This window comes from Canis lupus, chromosome 20 (genome assembly GCF_011100685.1).
Source record: "Canis lupus familiaris isolate Mischka breed German Shepherd chromosome 20, alternate assembly UU_Cfam_GSD_1.0, whole genome shotgun sequence".
Classification (NCBI taxonomy): Eukaryota; Metazoa; Chordata; class Mammalia; order Carnivora; family Canidae; genus Canis; species Canis lupus.
The window spans coordinates 3,809,589-3,821,843 of NC_049241.1; the positions used below are offsets into that span (position 1 = coordinate 3,809,589).

Consider the following 12,255-nt stretch of genomic DNA (forward strand, 5'->3'; position numbering starts at 1 on the left):
CTCACCTCCTGCGTTATTAGCACACTGTGAGATCTCAGAGGAGTTAGTTAACCTCCCTGGGCTTCTGTTTCCCAGGCTATGAAAGGAGGGGATTATATGCTGGCTGATATTTAAGGATGCCGCTGGCCCCCAAACTGGCAATTCCAAGGAAGTAGGAGGCTTCCTTCCCTCCAACATTGTACACTAGTACTCTAGTGTTTTATTGCCCTCTCTCCATTCTACCCAAGACCAGTTATTTTCTCATCTGTTGTGGATTGAATGCTAGTCTATAAACCCAGGTGTGCAAGAATTGTACTTTTATTTTTTTGTACCCCAGTTTAATTTTTCTTTCCAGATCTCATTCCTCTAGGGTGGTGATTCAAGCATTCCCCTCTTCTTATTCCTGTGATGCACCTATATCCCAGGGGGATTAAATGTGATGTAGGCAGGTCAGCAGCCTCCAACAAATTGTTGTGGTACCTTCTGGGCCTCAGTTGTCCTTGCTGGTTGCTATGGAGATCACATTTCCATCTGTCAAAGATGCAGCTTGTGGTAGATCGATTGTAATAAGGGCCCCAATTTTTCTTGCTTCCTAATATTCACATCCTTTGGTAGTGTCATCCCACACTGGCCACAGACTTTACCCTGTGTCTTGCTTTGGCAAACAGAATAGGGGGAGACGTAGTACAAACAGAAGCTTGACAAAGCACTTGATCATTGTAGCTTTGTCTCTTGGAATCCTGCCACTGCCACAAGGACATACCTGGGTTAGCTGGTTGGAAAGATGTAAGAGATAGTTAAAAGACTAACTCAGAAGGCTGACTCACCCCAGCCAAGGCATCTTAGCTGACCTCAGCCAAGATCAGCAAAGCTCAACCCAAATTAGCAGAATCACCAAAGTGAATTGTAGGCTTCCCAGAAATAATGACTATTTGTTGTTTAAGCTTAACTTTTGTAATGCAATAGCTAATGGATGCATGGCTTTTTCCTATATTCCTATTCCCAGGAAATGCACCCTTCTTCCCAAACCCACCAGGATTGTTGGCATTTTATGTCATATATAGGGGCGGTTCTCCCCTCATTTAAGGAGCTTTATAATCCAAGGCACAGGAGGTCTGTAGTGGTAGGCAAAGCCTTCTTGTGAGGTTCTCAAGAGTGTAAATAGGTATATACAGAATGTGATTTGATAATGTATACCAAGGACCTTTAAATTATTCACACCTTTGGTTCAGTTTAGCTAAAGAAGTGCTCTGAAATTCAGGAGGGATTTCCTATATACGAACAGATTTTAATTATAGTGTGATACTAGAAAAAATACCCCATCTAAGTGTCCAACAATATATTACATTCAGGTGATGATATATTATGGGTAGCCATTTAACATTGTTTACAAGAAATTCATAAGCAACATGAAGAAATTGTGTGCTATGCTGTTAGCTAAAAAAACAGATTATGAAATAACACAGGATACAATATCACATATTCAAAAAATGTAGGGAATGGTAATAGTGCTACAATTTAGGTAGGATTATGGCTGGTTTTTTATTTCATTTACATACGTTCCTGGATTTTCCATATTTTTTTACAATGAACACACCATTTTTATGATCTGAAAAAAATTATTGTTCTCCATCAGTGTAGGTATCAGTCTAGGTATAGCCAGGAAAACACAAACCACCCAGAGGGAATTGGTTCCTCAGTTAATAGAGGAGTTGGAAGCCAAATGGATGACAGTGAAGTATCCCACTGATTAGCCCAGAAGAAGCCACTATCATTCCTCTGGATAATGAGAGGCATCGGTGTTCTGGGTTACCCAGGAGCTGGGATTGCCTGGCAGGAGCTAGAATTATGGGAGGCTTTCCTGGTAGGAGCTAGGGCCACAAAAAGTGTCTAGAGAGAAGAGGGAGAAGCCACAGAAGAAAACCACCTCCCACATTGCCAGAGATGTCACAGGGAGCTGAGAAAAGGAGAAATTTTTTGGCTTCTCTTTTCTTCCTACCTTCAGTGTTCTTCCACTGCTGACCTTTGGCCACACATGATGCCAGAGGGCAAGAGAAGGGTAAAAATGGATGTGGGCACACATGGGAAGCTGACCAACATGGTATAAATGGCTTTTACGTAGCCAGTAAAACGGGTTATTTATAAACAGTTCCATGGAGTTCTGCTTGGTTAAGATACACAGTTCTACATCTCCCCAGAGGCATCATGGAACATATTTCCCCTAACTGCAAAGTATTCCACTCAGAGGCTTAGCTGTTTCCCTATTGTTTGGTATTTGGGCACGTTCCAGCTTTGTGGCTTCTACAGAAAGCAGCACCTTTATATACAATGATTTAAAATTCCATTTAAATTCTTTCTTTCAGTTCAGCTCTCCCAGGATGGATCATTGTATGTATCATATGATCTTATTGGCAATTAAAAAAAATATATTAATAGGGCAGCCCCCGTGGCCCAGCGGTTTAGCGCCGCCTTCAGTCCAGGGCGTGATCCTGGAGACCCGGGATCGAGTCCCACATTGGGCTCCTTGCACGGAGCCTGCTTCTCCCTCTGCCTGTGTCTCTGCCTCTCTCTCTGTGTCTCTCATGAATAAATAAATAAAATCTTTAAAAAATAAAAAAAAAATAAAATAAATCTTTAAAAAATATTAATAGAGGAAAACTTCAGTGTGATGGCATGGGTTCTGCAATTAGAATCATACTCATGATGTCAAGATGCTGCTAGGCTTCACTCTTCTCATCTGCAGAAAGGGCACCCCTCTGGCCTGTCTTCCCAACAATCTGGGAAGATCAAGGTAGTGGGTGCTGCCTGAGTGATGCACAGCTGCGTGGTTGAGAGGCTGGCGACATTGTTGATGATGATGGGGATGATGAAGATTTGGCAGTTGTTTGATGAATGTCCCTAAGATGAGGACCAAAGGGCATCATCACTGGTACTAGGGAAGGGCCAGTTCCCACCAAAGACTTCCCAGCCCTGTGATCCAATAATCTGAAGAGAACTGTGTCTAGGCCCAAACCCAGCCAAGTGTGCGAACCTCAATTTTCCTGAAGCCCACATACTTCTTGGTCATGCACAGCATGTTTTAATGACAAAAACTCAAGAAACTAAAATGGATGAAAGACCTCTAACTGTAAGACCTAAAACCATAAAACTCCTAGGAGAAAAGTTAGGGGGAAATCTTCATGACACTGGATTTGGCAATGATTTTTTGGATATGACACCAAAAACACTGGTAGCAAAAGCAAAAATAGATAAATGGGGCCACAGCAAACTTAAAAACTTCTGCACATCAGAGAAAACAATCAACAGAGTAAAAAGGCAGCATGCAGAATGGGAAAAAAATATTTTCAAACTGTATATCTGATAAGGGGCTAATATCCAGAATATATAAACAACTCCTACAACTCACCAACAGCCAATTAAAAAATGGGCAGAGGACATGATTGACTTTTCTCCAAAGAAGACATAAAGATGGTCCATAAGCATATGAAAAGATGCTTAACATCACTCAGCATTAAAAAAAATGCAAATTGAAACCACAATGAGATACCACTTCATGTCCATTAGGATGGCCACTATCAAAAACACACAAACAGGGCACCTGGGTGGCTCAGTTGGTAAGTGACTGCCTTCAGCTCAGATCATGATCCCAGGGTCCTGGGATTAAGTCCTGGTTTGGGTTCGCTGCTCAGTGGGGAGTCTGCTTCTCCCTCTGCCCCTCCCCCACTCATGCTCTCTCTCTTTCAAATAAAATTTTAAAACACACACACATACAAATCAGCGAATAACAAATGTTGGGAAGGATGTGGGGAAATTGGAACCATTGTGCAGTGCACTCTTTTGGGGAAGGTCCTATGGAACTTCCTCAAAATATTAAGCATAGAATTACCATATGACCCAGCAAATTACACCTAGGGGTATATATCCAAGAACTGAAAGCAGGACGTTAAAGAGGCATTTGCACACTCATGTTCATAAACAGCATTATTCACAATAATGGACGCAATCCAAATGTCCATCAGTGGAAGAATGAATAAAGAAAATAGGGCATATACATACAATATTATTTGGACTTAAAAAAAAGATGGAAATTCTATCACATGCTACAACATAGATGAGCCTTGAGGACATTATGGTCAGTGAAGTAAGGCAGTCACAAAATGGCAAATACTGTATGACCCCATGTCTCTGAGGTCCCTAGAGTGATCAAATTCATACACACAGAAAGTAGAACTTTCTGTGTGTATGGCTTTACCAGGGATATGGGGAGAGAGGGAGTGGGAAATTGTTCTTTGATGGGTAGTGAGTTTTGGGTTTGTAAGAAAAAAGTTCTGGAGTTTTGTTGTATGACAATGTGAATATGTTTAACACTACTAAGCTATAAACTTCAAAATATGAAAAAATTGATGTCAGAATATCACAAAACACCATAAATGAAGTCAAAAACAAAAGACAAACTGGAAAAATGGTTAGAACACACGTGCCAGAAAATGAGCTACATTTTCAGGGTTTTTCTTTTCTTTTCTTTTCTTTTTTTTTTATATAAGATTTTATTTATTAAAAAAAATTAAAAAAAGATTTTATTTATTTATTCATGGGAGACACAGAAAGGCAGAGATACAGACAAAGGAAGAAGCAGGCTCCCTGTGGGGAGCCTGATGTGGGACTCGATCCCAGGAGCTGGGACCTGAGCCAAAGGCTCAATCGCTGAGTCCCCCAGGTGCCTCAAGCTACATTTTCTTGATTAACAAAAAGCTCAAATTGATAGTATGATTCTGACACCAGTTATAACTCTGCTCATCAATTATGGCATGTGGGTGTTTCCCACACACCACTAAGCAATTCAAAGACCCAGCTGCATGTCCCACAATTCAACTAAATTCTAACACTCTACCCAGAGACAGCCTCAGATCCCACAGGTGAAAGGCTCAGTTCCACAAGACCGTCCCCACTGCAGATGCCAATTCCAAGTCTAGGCTGTTGCCTGTGCCTCTGATACACTGGCTATAAATCAGAAGTTTCCATCACCCCTCTTTGCGTTTGATTTGCTAGAGGAGCTCACAGAACTCAGGAAATGTTTACTTATCAGGTTACTGGGTTATTATAAAGGGACATAACTCAGGAATAATCAGAGAGAAGGGATGCACAGGGCAAGGTACGTGGAAAGGAGCATGGAGCTTCCATGTCCTCCTGTCCAGGTGCCAGTCTCCCCAAATCTCCGTGTGTGCCCAGAAACTCAACAAACCTCATCCTTTGGGGTTTTTATGGAGGCTCATTACTTAGGTGTGACTGATTAAATCTTTGTCCATTGGTGACCAAACCTAATATCTGGCCCCTTTCTCCTCCTTAGACATCAGGGGTGGGCATAAAAGTTACAACCCTCTAATCACACGGATCCCTTGGCAACCATCTCCCACCCATAGGTGCTTTCCAAAGTACCCTCGTTAACATAACAAAAGAAACCTTTTATGGTTCCCATTGCTTAGGAAACTCTAAGGTTTTAGGAGCTTGGTGCCAGGAAAGAGATGAAAACCATATAATTTCTTATTATGAATCACAATATCACAAATAGAAAACATGAGGGGCACCTGAGTAGCTCAGTGATTGAGCATCTGCCTTTGGCTCTTGACATGATCACGGGGTCCTGGGATGGAGTCCCGCATTGGGCTCCCCATAGGGAGCCGGCCTCTCTTTCTGTTGTGTCTCTGGCTGTCTTCCTGTGCCTCTCATGAATAAATAAATAAAATCTTAAAAAAAAAAAAAAAGAGAAAGAAAACATGCAAACAACCTAACAGTAAAATAGGTGATGTATTTGAACAGGCAATTTTTTTCAAGATTTTATTTATTTATTTGACTGAGAAAGAGCACAAGTAGGAGGAACAGCAGAGACAGAGGGAAAATCAGGCTCCTCACTCAGCAGGGAGCCCAAAGTGGTACTTGATCCCAGGACCTTGGAATCATGACCTGAGCTGAAGGCAGACAACCAACTGAGCCACCCAGGCACTTGCAGAATTGCACCCAGGCAATTCTTGAAGATGTTCAACCTCACTCAAAATTAAAAGAAACTTCTGTTAAAGCAACACTGAGTCGTAGGTATGTGTCTAAGACCAATGAAATCGTAGACGCATGCACACGGAAACAAGTACACGAATGTTCACAGCACCATTATTCACAAGAGCCGGAAAGTGGAAATAACCCAAGTGTCCATCCTCTGTGAATGGATAAATAAAATGTGGTCTATCCATATGATGGAATATTGTGTCATAAAAAGGAATGACACACGCTCCAACATGGAAAAACCTTGCAAGCAATATGCTAAGTGAAATAAGTCAGACACAAAAGATCATATGTGATATGATTACATTTTTATGAATTGTCCAGAGTAGGCAAATCTATAGATACACTTGGTCACTAGGGGCTGAGGAAGGAGGAAACGGGGCAGTGACTGTTAATGGGTACCAGGTTTCTTCCTGGAGTGATGTAAATGCTCTAAAATTGATTATGCTGATGGTTGCTCAACTCTAAACACACTAAAAACTATTTGTACACTTTAAGAGAGTGAATTGTATAGCATGGGAATTATATTCCAATAGGCTGTTAGAAAACACTGAGATACGACTTTTTGCTCCTCTCTTTCACAAAATTAGTAACAGTGTAGGGGGACAGACCCATATATTGTTGATAAAAGTGTAAATGCCACCTTTTGGAAGAGCATTCTGGTAATTTCTACCAGAATTAAAAATGTATATACCCTTTGACCAAGTGCTTCCACTTTAACCGGCCCTACGGAAATACTTACGGCACATTCAGGAAGACCGAGGAGCTGCCTGATAGGACACTGTAGGACCAAAGAAACTGGAAATAGACATTGACAGAGAATGCAATTAGACAATGGAAAGAAGCACAGCCATTAAAAAGAAGGCCGCAGACTAGGCCATGTTGACATAGAAAGATCTGCAGAGATGTGCTATAGGTGGAAAACCGGCAGGGTATGAAACAGTGGGCAGAGTGATTCTCTTTTATCAGTAAAAGCCAGTCTCCCAAAGTATTCAGGAAGGAAATGCAAAGAGTGATCATCTCCGGGGAGAGGGGCTGAGATGAAAAGAAGGTTTTAGTTTTCATTTTGTAATCTTTCGGGACTGTTTGAATTTTCTAAATGTGGTGCCTGCATTAACTTTATTTTTACAATGCCACTGGGATTATCTGTGCTGCCGTATTACCAGTCATTTTCATTTTCTTTATGCTTTACTGTATTGAAAATCTTTTATAATCTTTGTGTGTGTGTGTGATGGGTGCATGTGTGTGATGGGTGCATGTGTGCGTGTGACACACTGCTGTTCTCCCAAGAGGACCCACCCAGAGCTCACGACCTCCCTCTCCAGGCCTCTAGTTTCCATCCTCAGGAAAAGGCAGCAGGATGGGTTGGGGAGGTAGAGGGGAGGGGAGAGCACTTCTCTGAGTGTTGGCCAAGCCTGTCTCCAGAGACAGCTCCCACCTCCTTTTCATCCTGCCCCTGTGGTGTGAAGCCAGCTCCCAGTGGGTGGCCAGGCTCAGGTGAGGAGGCAGGAAAGGAGAACAGAGTCCACTCCTCTGAAACAGCTAAGTCCAATAGGATGCTCAGGTGATGTGGAAGCAGCGGGGCCAATGCCTAAATTCTAAATGTGGGGTGCAAGGGCCTCTGAAGACCAGTGCCCAGAAGACCCAGCTCCTGAGAGCATCTGAGGGCTACAGCCGCGTGTGCGTGCGTGTGGGAGGCAGGGGCTCTGGTGTCCGTGTTCCTGTATGCATCTGTGTCTCCATGCATGTGACAGAAGCAGCTTGCTGTGCATTCCAAGGCCCTCGCTTACACAGCGCCCTCCAAGGCTCTGTCTCTAACTTGTATTCACAGGTTCGTTCTTCCTTTTTGAAAAATGGTTCCTCTCCCCCATTGTATAAGCCTAGGGCCCAACAAAACCTGGATCTGCCCCAGCATATTTACATTATACTGTCACATGTTTATCATGAGGGTGTCTCTGTCTCCCTCCCGTTGTCCCCCCCGCGCCCCCACTTCCTTCTTTCTTTCCCTCTTTCCTTTCTTCCCTCAATATTTGTGTTCTAGGAGCTTCCCCTTCTGGGACAGAGGGACAGTGAGGAAGAAGACAAGCCATTCCAGAGAGGTTCAGGGAGTCACAGGAGCGTGTGGTGGGGCATCCCCCCTTCATCCTGGGACCATCAGGAAAGTGGAAACTGGAAGAATCGAAGGCTCAGCAGGGTGGCCAGACATGGGCTGGGATGTGCTGGAATGCACTGTGGACCCATGCCCATCTGTGAGCATCCTTCGGCACCTGTCTGTGCATTTGTGCGTGTATATCTGGGTGTGATGCTGTGCGTGGGTGCCCGTGGCTATGCGGTGTTGTGTCTCCCTCCACGTGTGCGGCTGAGGGAGAACCTGGGTGCCCGTGTGCTCTTTGTCGTTGGCCTCACATGCTTTCGAGTGGCAGAGTCCAGGCAGCACGGCGGGCTAGTGAGTTCTCAGGGTGTGGACCTCCCTCAGGGCCAGTCCTCCCTGGCAGAGCAAACCACTCTTAGGAGCCCAGAGTTGGGAGCAATGGTTTCATCCAGCTCTGGGGTGTCCAAACATCCCTGCTGGTCTTGAGGGGCCCTGCCAACCTGATCTGACTGAGCCTGAGGCCAGTGGCTCTAAAAGTTCTAGGTACCAGGGGCTCCAACAGGTACAGTGATTTCTTTGGGCATCACCTGGTCACCTGGTTGGACCAGCTCCCTGACTTGTGGTTTGGATGGTAGGCATAGGTGGCGAAGCCTGAGTCTCAGGTCTCCATGGTGACAAGTCCTGATAAGCGCTCAAGATCAACAAGATGCTTGCTGATGGTACTGGCAAAGGGGGCAGTTTTCAAGCCCAATCCATTGCTGTCACAAAGTTGGCACAGAGAGGGCTGGAGAAATCTTTAAGGTCATCTAGAACACCTGTGCTTATTCTCTGTTTTGCTCCCACCTCCCAGATCTGTGAGCCACAGTTTTTACCTGCTCTGTGCCCCCCCAAACAAAGCTGATCCCCCTGGATGCCATCACCTGGGCATCCCTGCTCTTTGGCTTCCAGCTGGGTTTATCCCATGGGAGGCACTGACAGGCATCAGAAGGTGGGAGGAGAGAAAAGTTGGGGTATTTCCCCTGACCTACTCCCAGTTTGGGAGTGACTATGTCTCTCTAGCCATAGCTTTTCTCGGGGTGGGGGGGCCCTCACCCATCACTGAGGCTCTTGCTGCTTCCAAGAAACCACTCTTCTCCTCACTTCAGGTTTAGGGGGTAAAGGCTCCCCACTGTTGCCAGCCCAAGTACTGCACCATCCCACTGATTTCCTTACAACATCGCCCCCATCTCTACCACACACCGGAGATAAACTGCCCCTGTGATATAAACTCTCTTCATTAACCCTATTGAATGAGTTCTCTCCTTCCTGTTGGGACCCTGCCTGGTAGTTCCCCACTGTGGTAAGAACAAAATACACCTTCTCCTGCTCCATCTGGCCTCCTATCTTTGCACTTGTGGTTTCCTCTGCTCATTTAAAAACCATCTCTTCAATCAATCAATCAATCAATCAAAATTAAAAAACAATAAAAACCATCTCTTCAGCGCCTGGGTGGCTCAGTCTGTTAGGCGTCCACCTTTGGCTGAGGTCATGATCCCAGGGTCCTGGGATGGAGTTTCCCATCAGGCTTCCTGCTCAGCAGGGAGTCTGCTTCTCCCTCTTCCCCTGCCCCTCTCCCCCCTGCTCGTTCTCTCTCTCTGTCTGAAATAAATAAGTGAAATAATTTTTGAAAATATAAAAAAAAAATGGAAGTCATCTCTTCATCAATAAAACAAACAACAAAACACATTGTAGATGTTTAGCAGTGCTTGGCACTCTTAAGGGTTTAAAAAACACTAGCTAATATTATTGTTATTGTTGCCAGATACTGGAATGCAAATAAAGGTGCTTACTTGTTAAAGGGCCTGGTTTAACAGTGTCAATTTAATTCATATTAACTAATATTGAAATAATGGATCTGTGCCATTTATTCTTCATCTTTGGTGCATTTCTGCTGTTAATGTTGTCATTTGTATGCCTATATTTTTCAAAAGGAGTGTTAATGTTTTGAGAGCTTCTTATTAATTTGAAGATGAAATATATTCCAAGATTGTACAAAAGGGTGAAAATAATAAGTATATAATGCTCAATAAGTCAGTGTCTTCTTATATCACAATGACATTTTAAAATCAGATTTACAGGATTAAAAAGTGGAAAACAACCATGTCTTCCAAGGTCCCTTCGTGACCACTGTCTAAATCAGGGGCACCGCTACTCTCCCCCACCTCCCTGCCTGTACCTTTCACACACTTATATTTTGCAATTTATGATTGCTTCCTAGTTTGAGATTCCTCTCTGTCACTTCATTGTGAGCTTGACCAGGGTTTCAGATCTTGCCAGCTGGGTTCACTGCTGTGTCCCAGTGCAGTGTCTTGGTGAGCAGATATGCTAGGATGCTGTAACAGAGTGGCCCCCCAACAGTATGAATAACCTAGTTTACTTTTTTCACAAGTGATAGTGTGGCTCAGCAGTCCAGGCAGGCAGGGTGGTTTGAAGCTATTCCCAAGCCCCTGGGGGCTCCTCAGTCCACCCCCCCTCCTCAGCCACACAGAGGACAACCTAAAAAACCCTCTTACTCAGAGGAATCCCACTCTCTTTGGCTGTGGCTTCCCCAGTCCAGCCTGCCCTAGACCCTTGTTTTCCCAACAACAGACTTATCTGCGTGGCTTTCCAAACCACAGAGCAAGTTCTTGAGATGAAACAGGGTCACTGCACGCACTTTTTGCCCCTTGTTTTCAAATATTACTTTTTGCCTTCTGTGGCTATGGTTTACAGCTGTCCACATCCCTGACCTTTGGGTGAATTATTTCACCATTCTGTGCCTCGGTTTCTTCATCTGTAAAATGAGCATAACCTCTGTTCACCTCTTAGGGTTGTTACAAGGATTAAAGTGATCATAAAGCTCTTAGAATTGGACCCAACACACACAAGGTGCTCTTTAAATATTAATCAGCATTACTGTCTCTCTCAATGATCTCAGCTTCCCCCTGAGGTAGGTGGGAAGGCCTCACCTCATTTTCAGAGGCAGAAATGAAGGACTAGGGAGCTAAAGCAACTTGCCCAAGGCTGCGGTGCTGAGAGGCGGTCTAGTGTAGGTTTAATTCAGACCTGAGCCTCAGCTCACTCATGAAAAAATTGGTGGGATGACAGCACTCCCTCATAGGATTTGGTTCCGAGAATCCAGTGCCATCATTCAGTCAAGTGACAGGCACTTGGAGGGCATTGTTCAAGCCTCTGTGCCCTTCCCCTTCCCGCGGCCCCACTCGGTCACGCCCACGGGCACCCTCACGGAGCCTCCAGGGATCCCAGCTACCCTGTTCCTGGCAGCCCTCGGGTCAGCTGCTTGTTTGGCTGGAGGGGACAGCTGGGCCAACAGAGAGGCCCATTGTCTCTGTCTTCTGGGGCTCTGTTGTTGGAGCCTCGTCCCACGGTCCAGCCCCAGGACACTTGCCGCTGTCGCTTGGCGGGCCTGTCTTGACTTGGGGGCTGGGAGGAACAGGGAGCGAGCTTTGCATCACCGGCCCGGCCCTACTGATAGGACGCGGAGGCTCAGGGAGCCCAAATGACGTGTGGGGGTTGTGCTCGTCTCACCTCGGGGTCGCCGAAGACGGCCTCAAGTCCGAGGGGTCATGGATTTCACTAGGTCACAGACTGCAGGGCCAGGGCACCCGCCTGCATGTTACTGGTGGAAACGGAGTCCCCAGAGCGCAGACGCTCCTCCAAGGTCACACTGCGCGTCCGCCGCAGAGTCCGCCGGGAAACCAGGCGTCCCTAAGTCCCAGCCTCGGGAGCGGGCAGGGGTGCAGGGCGGCGCGGGCGGGGCCTGGGCGGGGCCTGGGCGGGGCCTGGGCGGGGCCTGGGCGGGGCCTGGGCGGGGCCTGGGCGGGGCCTGGGCGGGGCCTGGGCGGGGCCTGGGGCGGCCCCTCCCTCGGGCGCCGGACCTCGCGCGGCAGCCACGCCCCCTGGGGGCGGGCTCTCGAGCCCTGCGGGACTCCACTGGGCACGTGTCTGCGGGAGGCGGGACTTGGCGCCTGGCAGCCGTTGGAGGCGTGGCCTCCGCTCCCTGCGGGTCTCCCGCCCTCTGTGACTGTGACGCAGGCGCGGGCGCGGGCGCGGGCGGGGCGGGGCCGAGCCTGCAGGAGCTCCGCCCCCAG

At 46.3% G+C, this 12,255-nt stretch overlaps 1 long non-coding RNA gene across 1 annotated transcript; it reads right to left on the reverse strand.

The window, feature by feature from the left end:
• Window positions 1-279: 279 nt before the first annotated feature.
• Window positions 280-11,923, reverse strand: LOC100687984. Its single transcript, XR_005374539.1, has 3 exons — window positions 11,693-11,923; window positions 6,776-6,831; window positions 280-751 (listed from the first exon to the last, which is right to left on the reverse strand). It is a non-coding gene; the product is annotated as an uncharacterized LOC100687984 (long non-coding RNA).
• Between the last annotated feature and the right edge of the window lie 332 nt (window positions 11,924-12,255).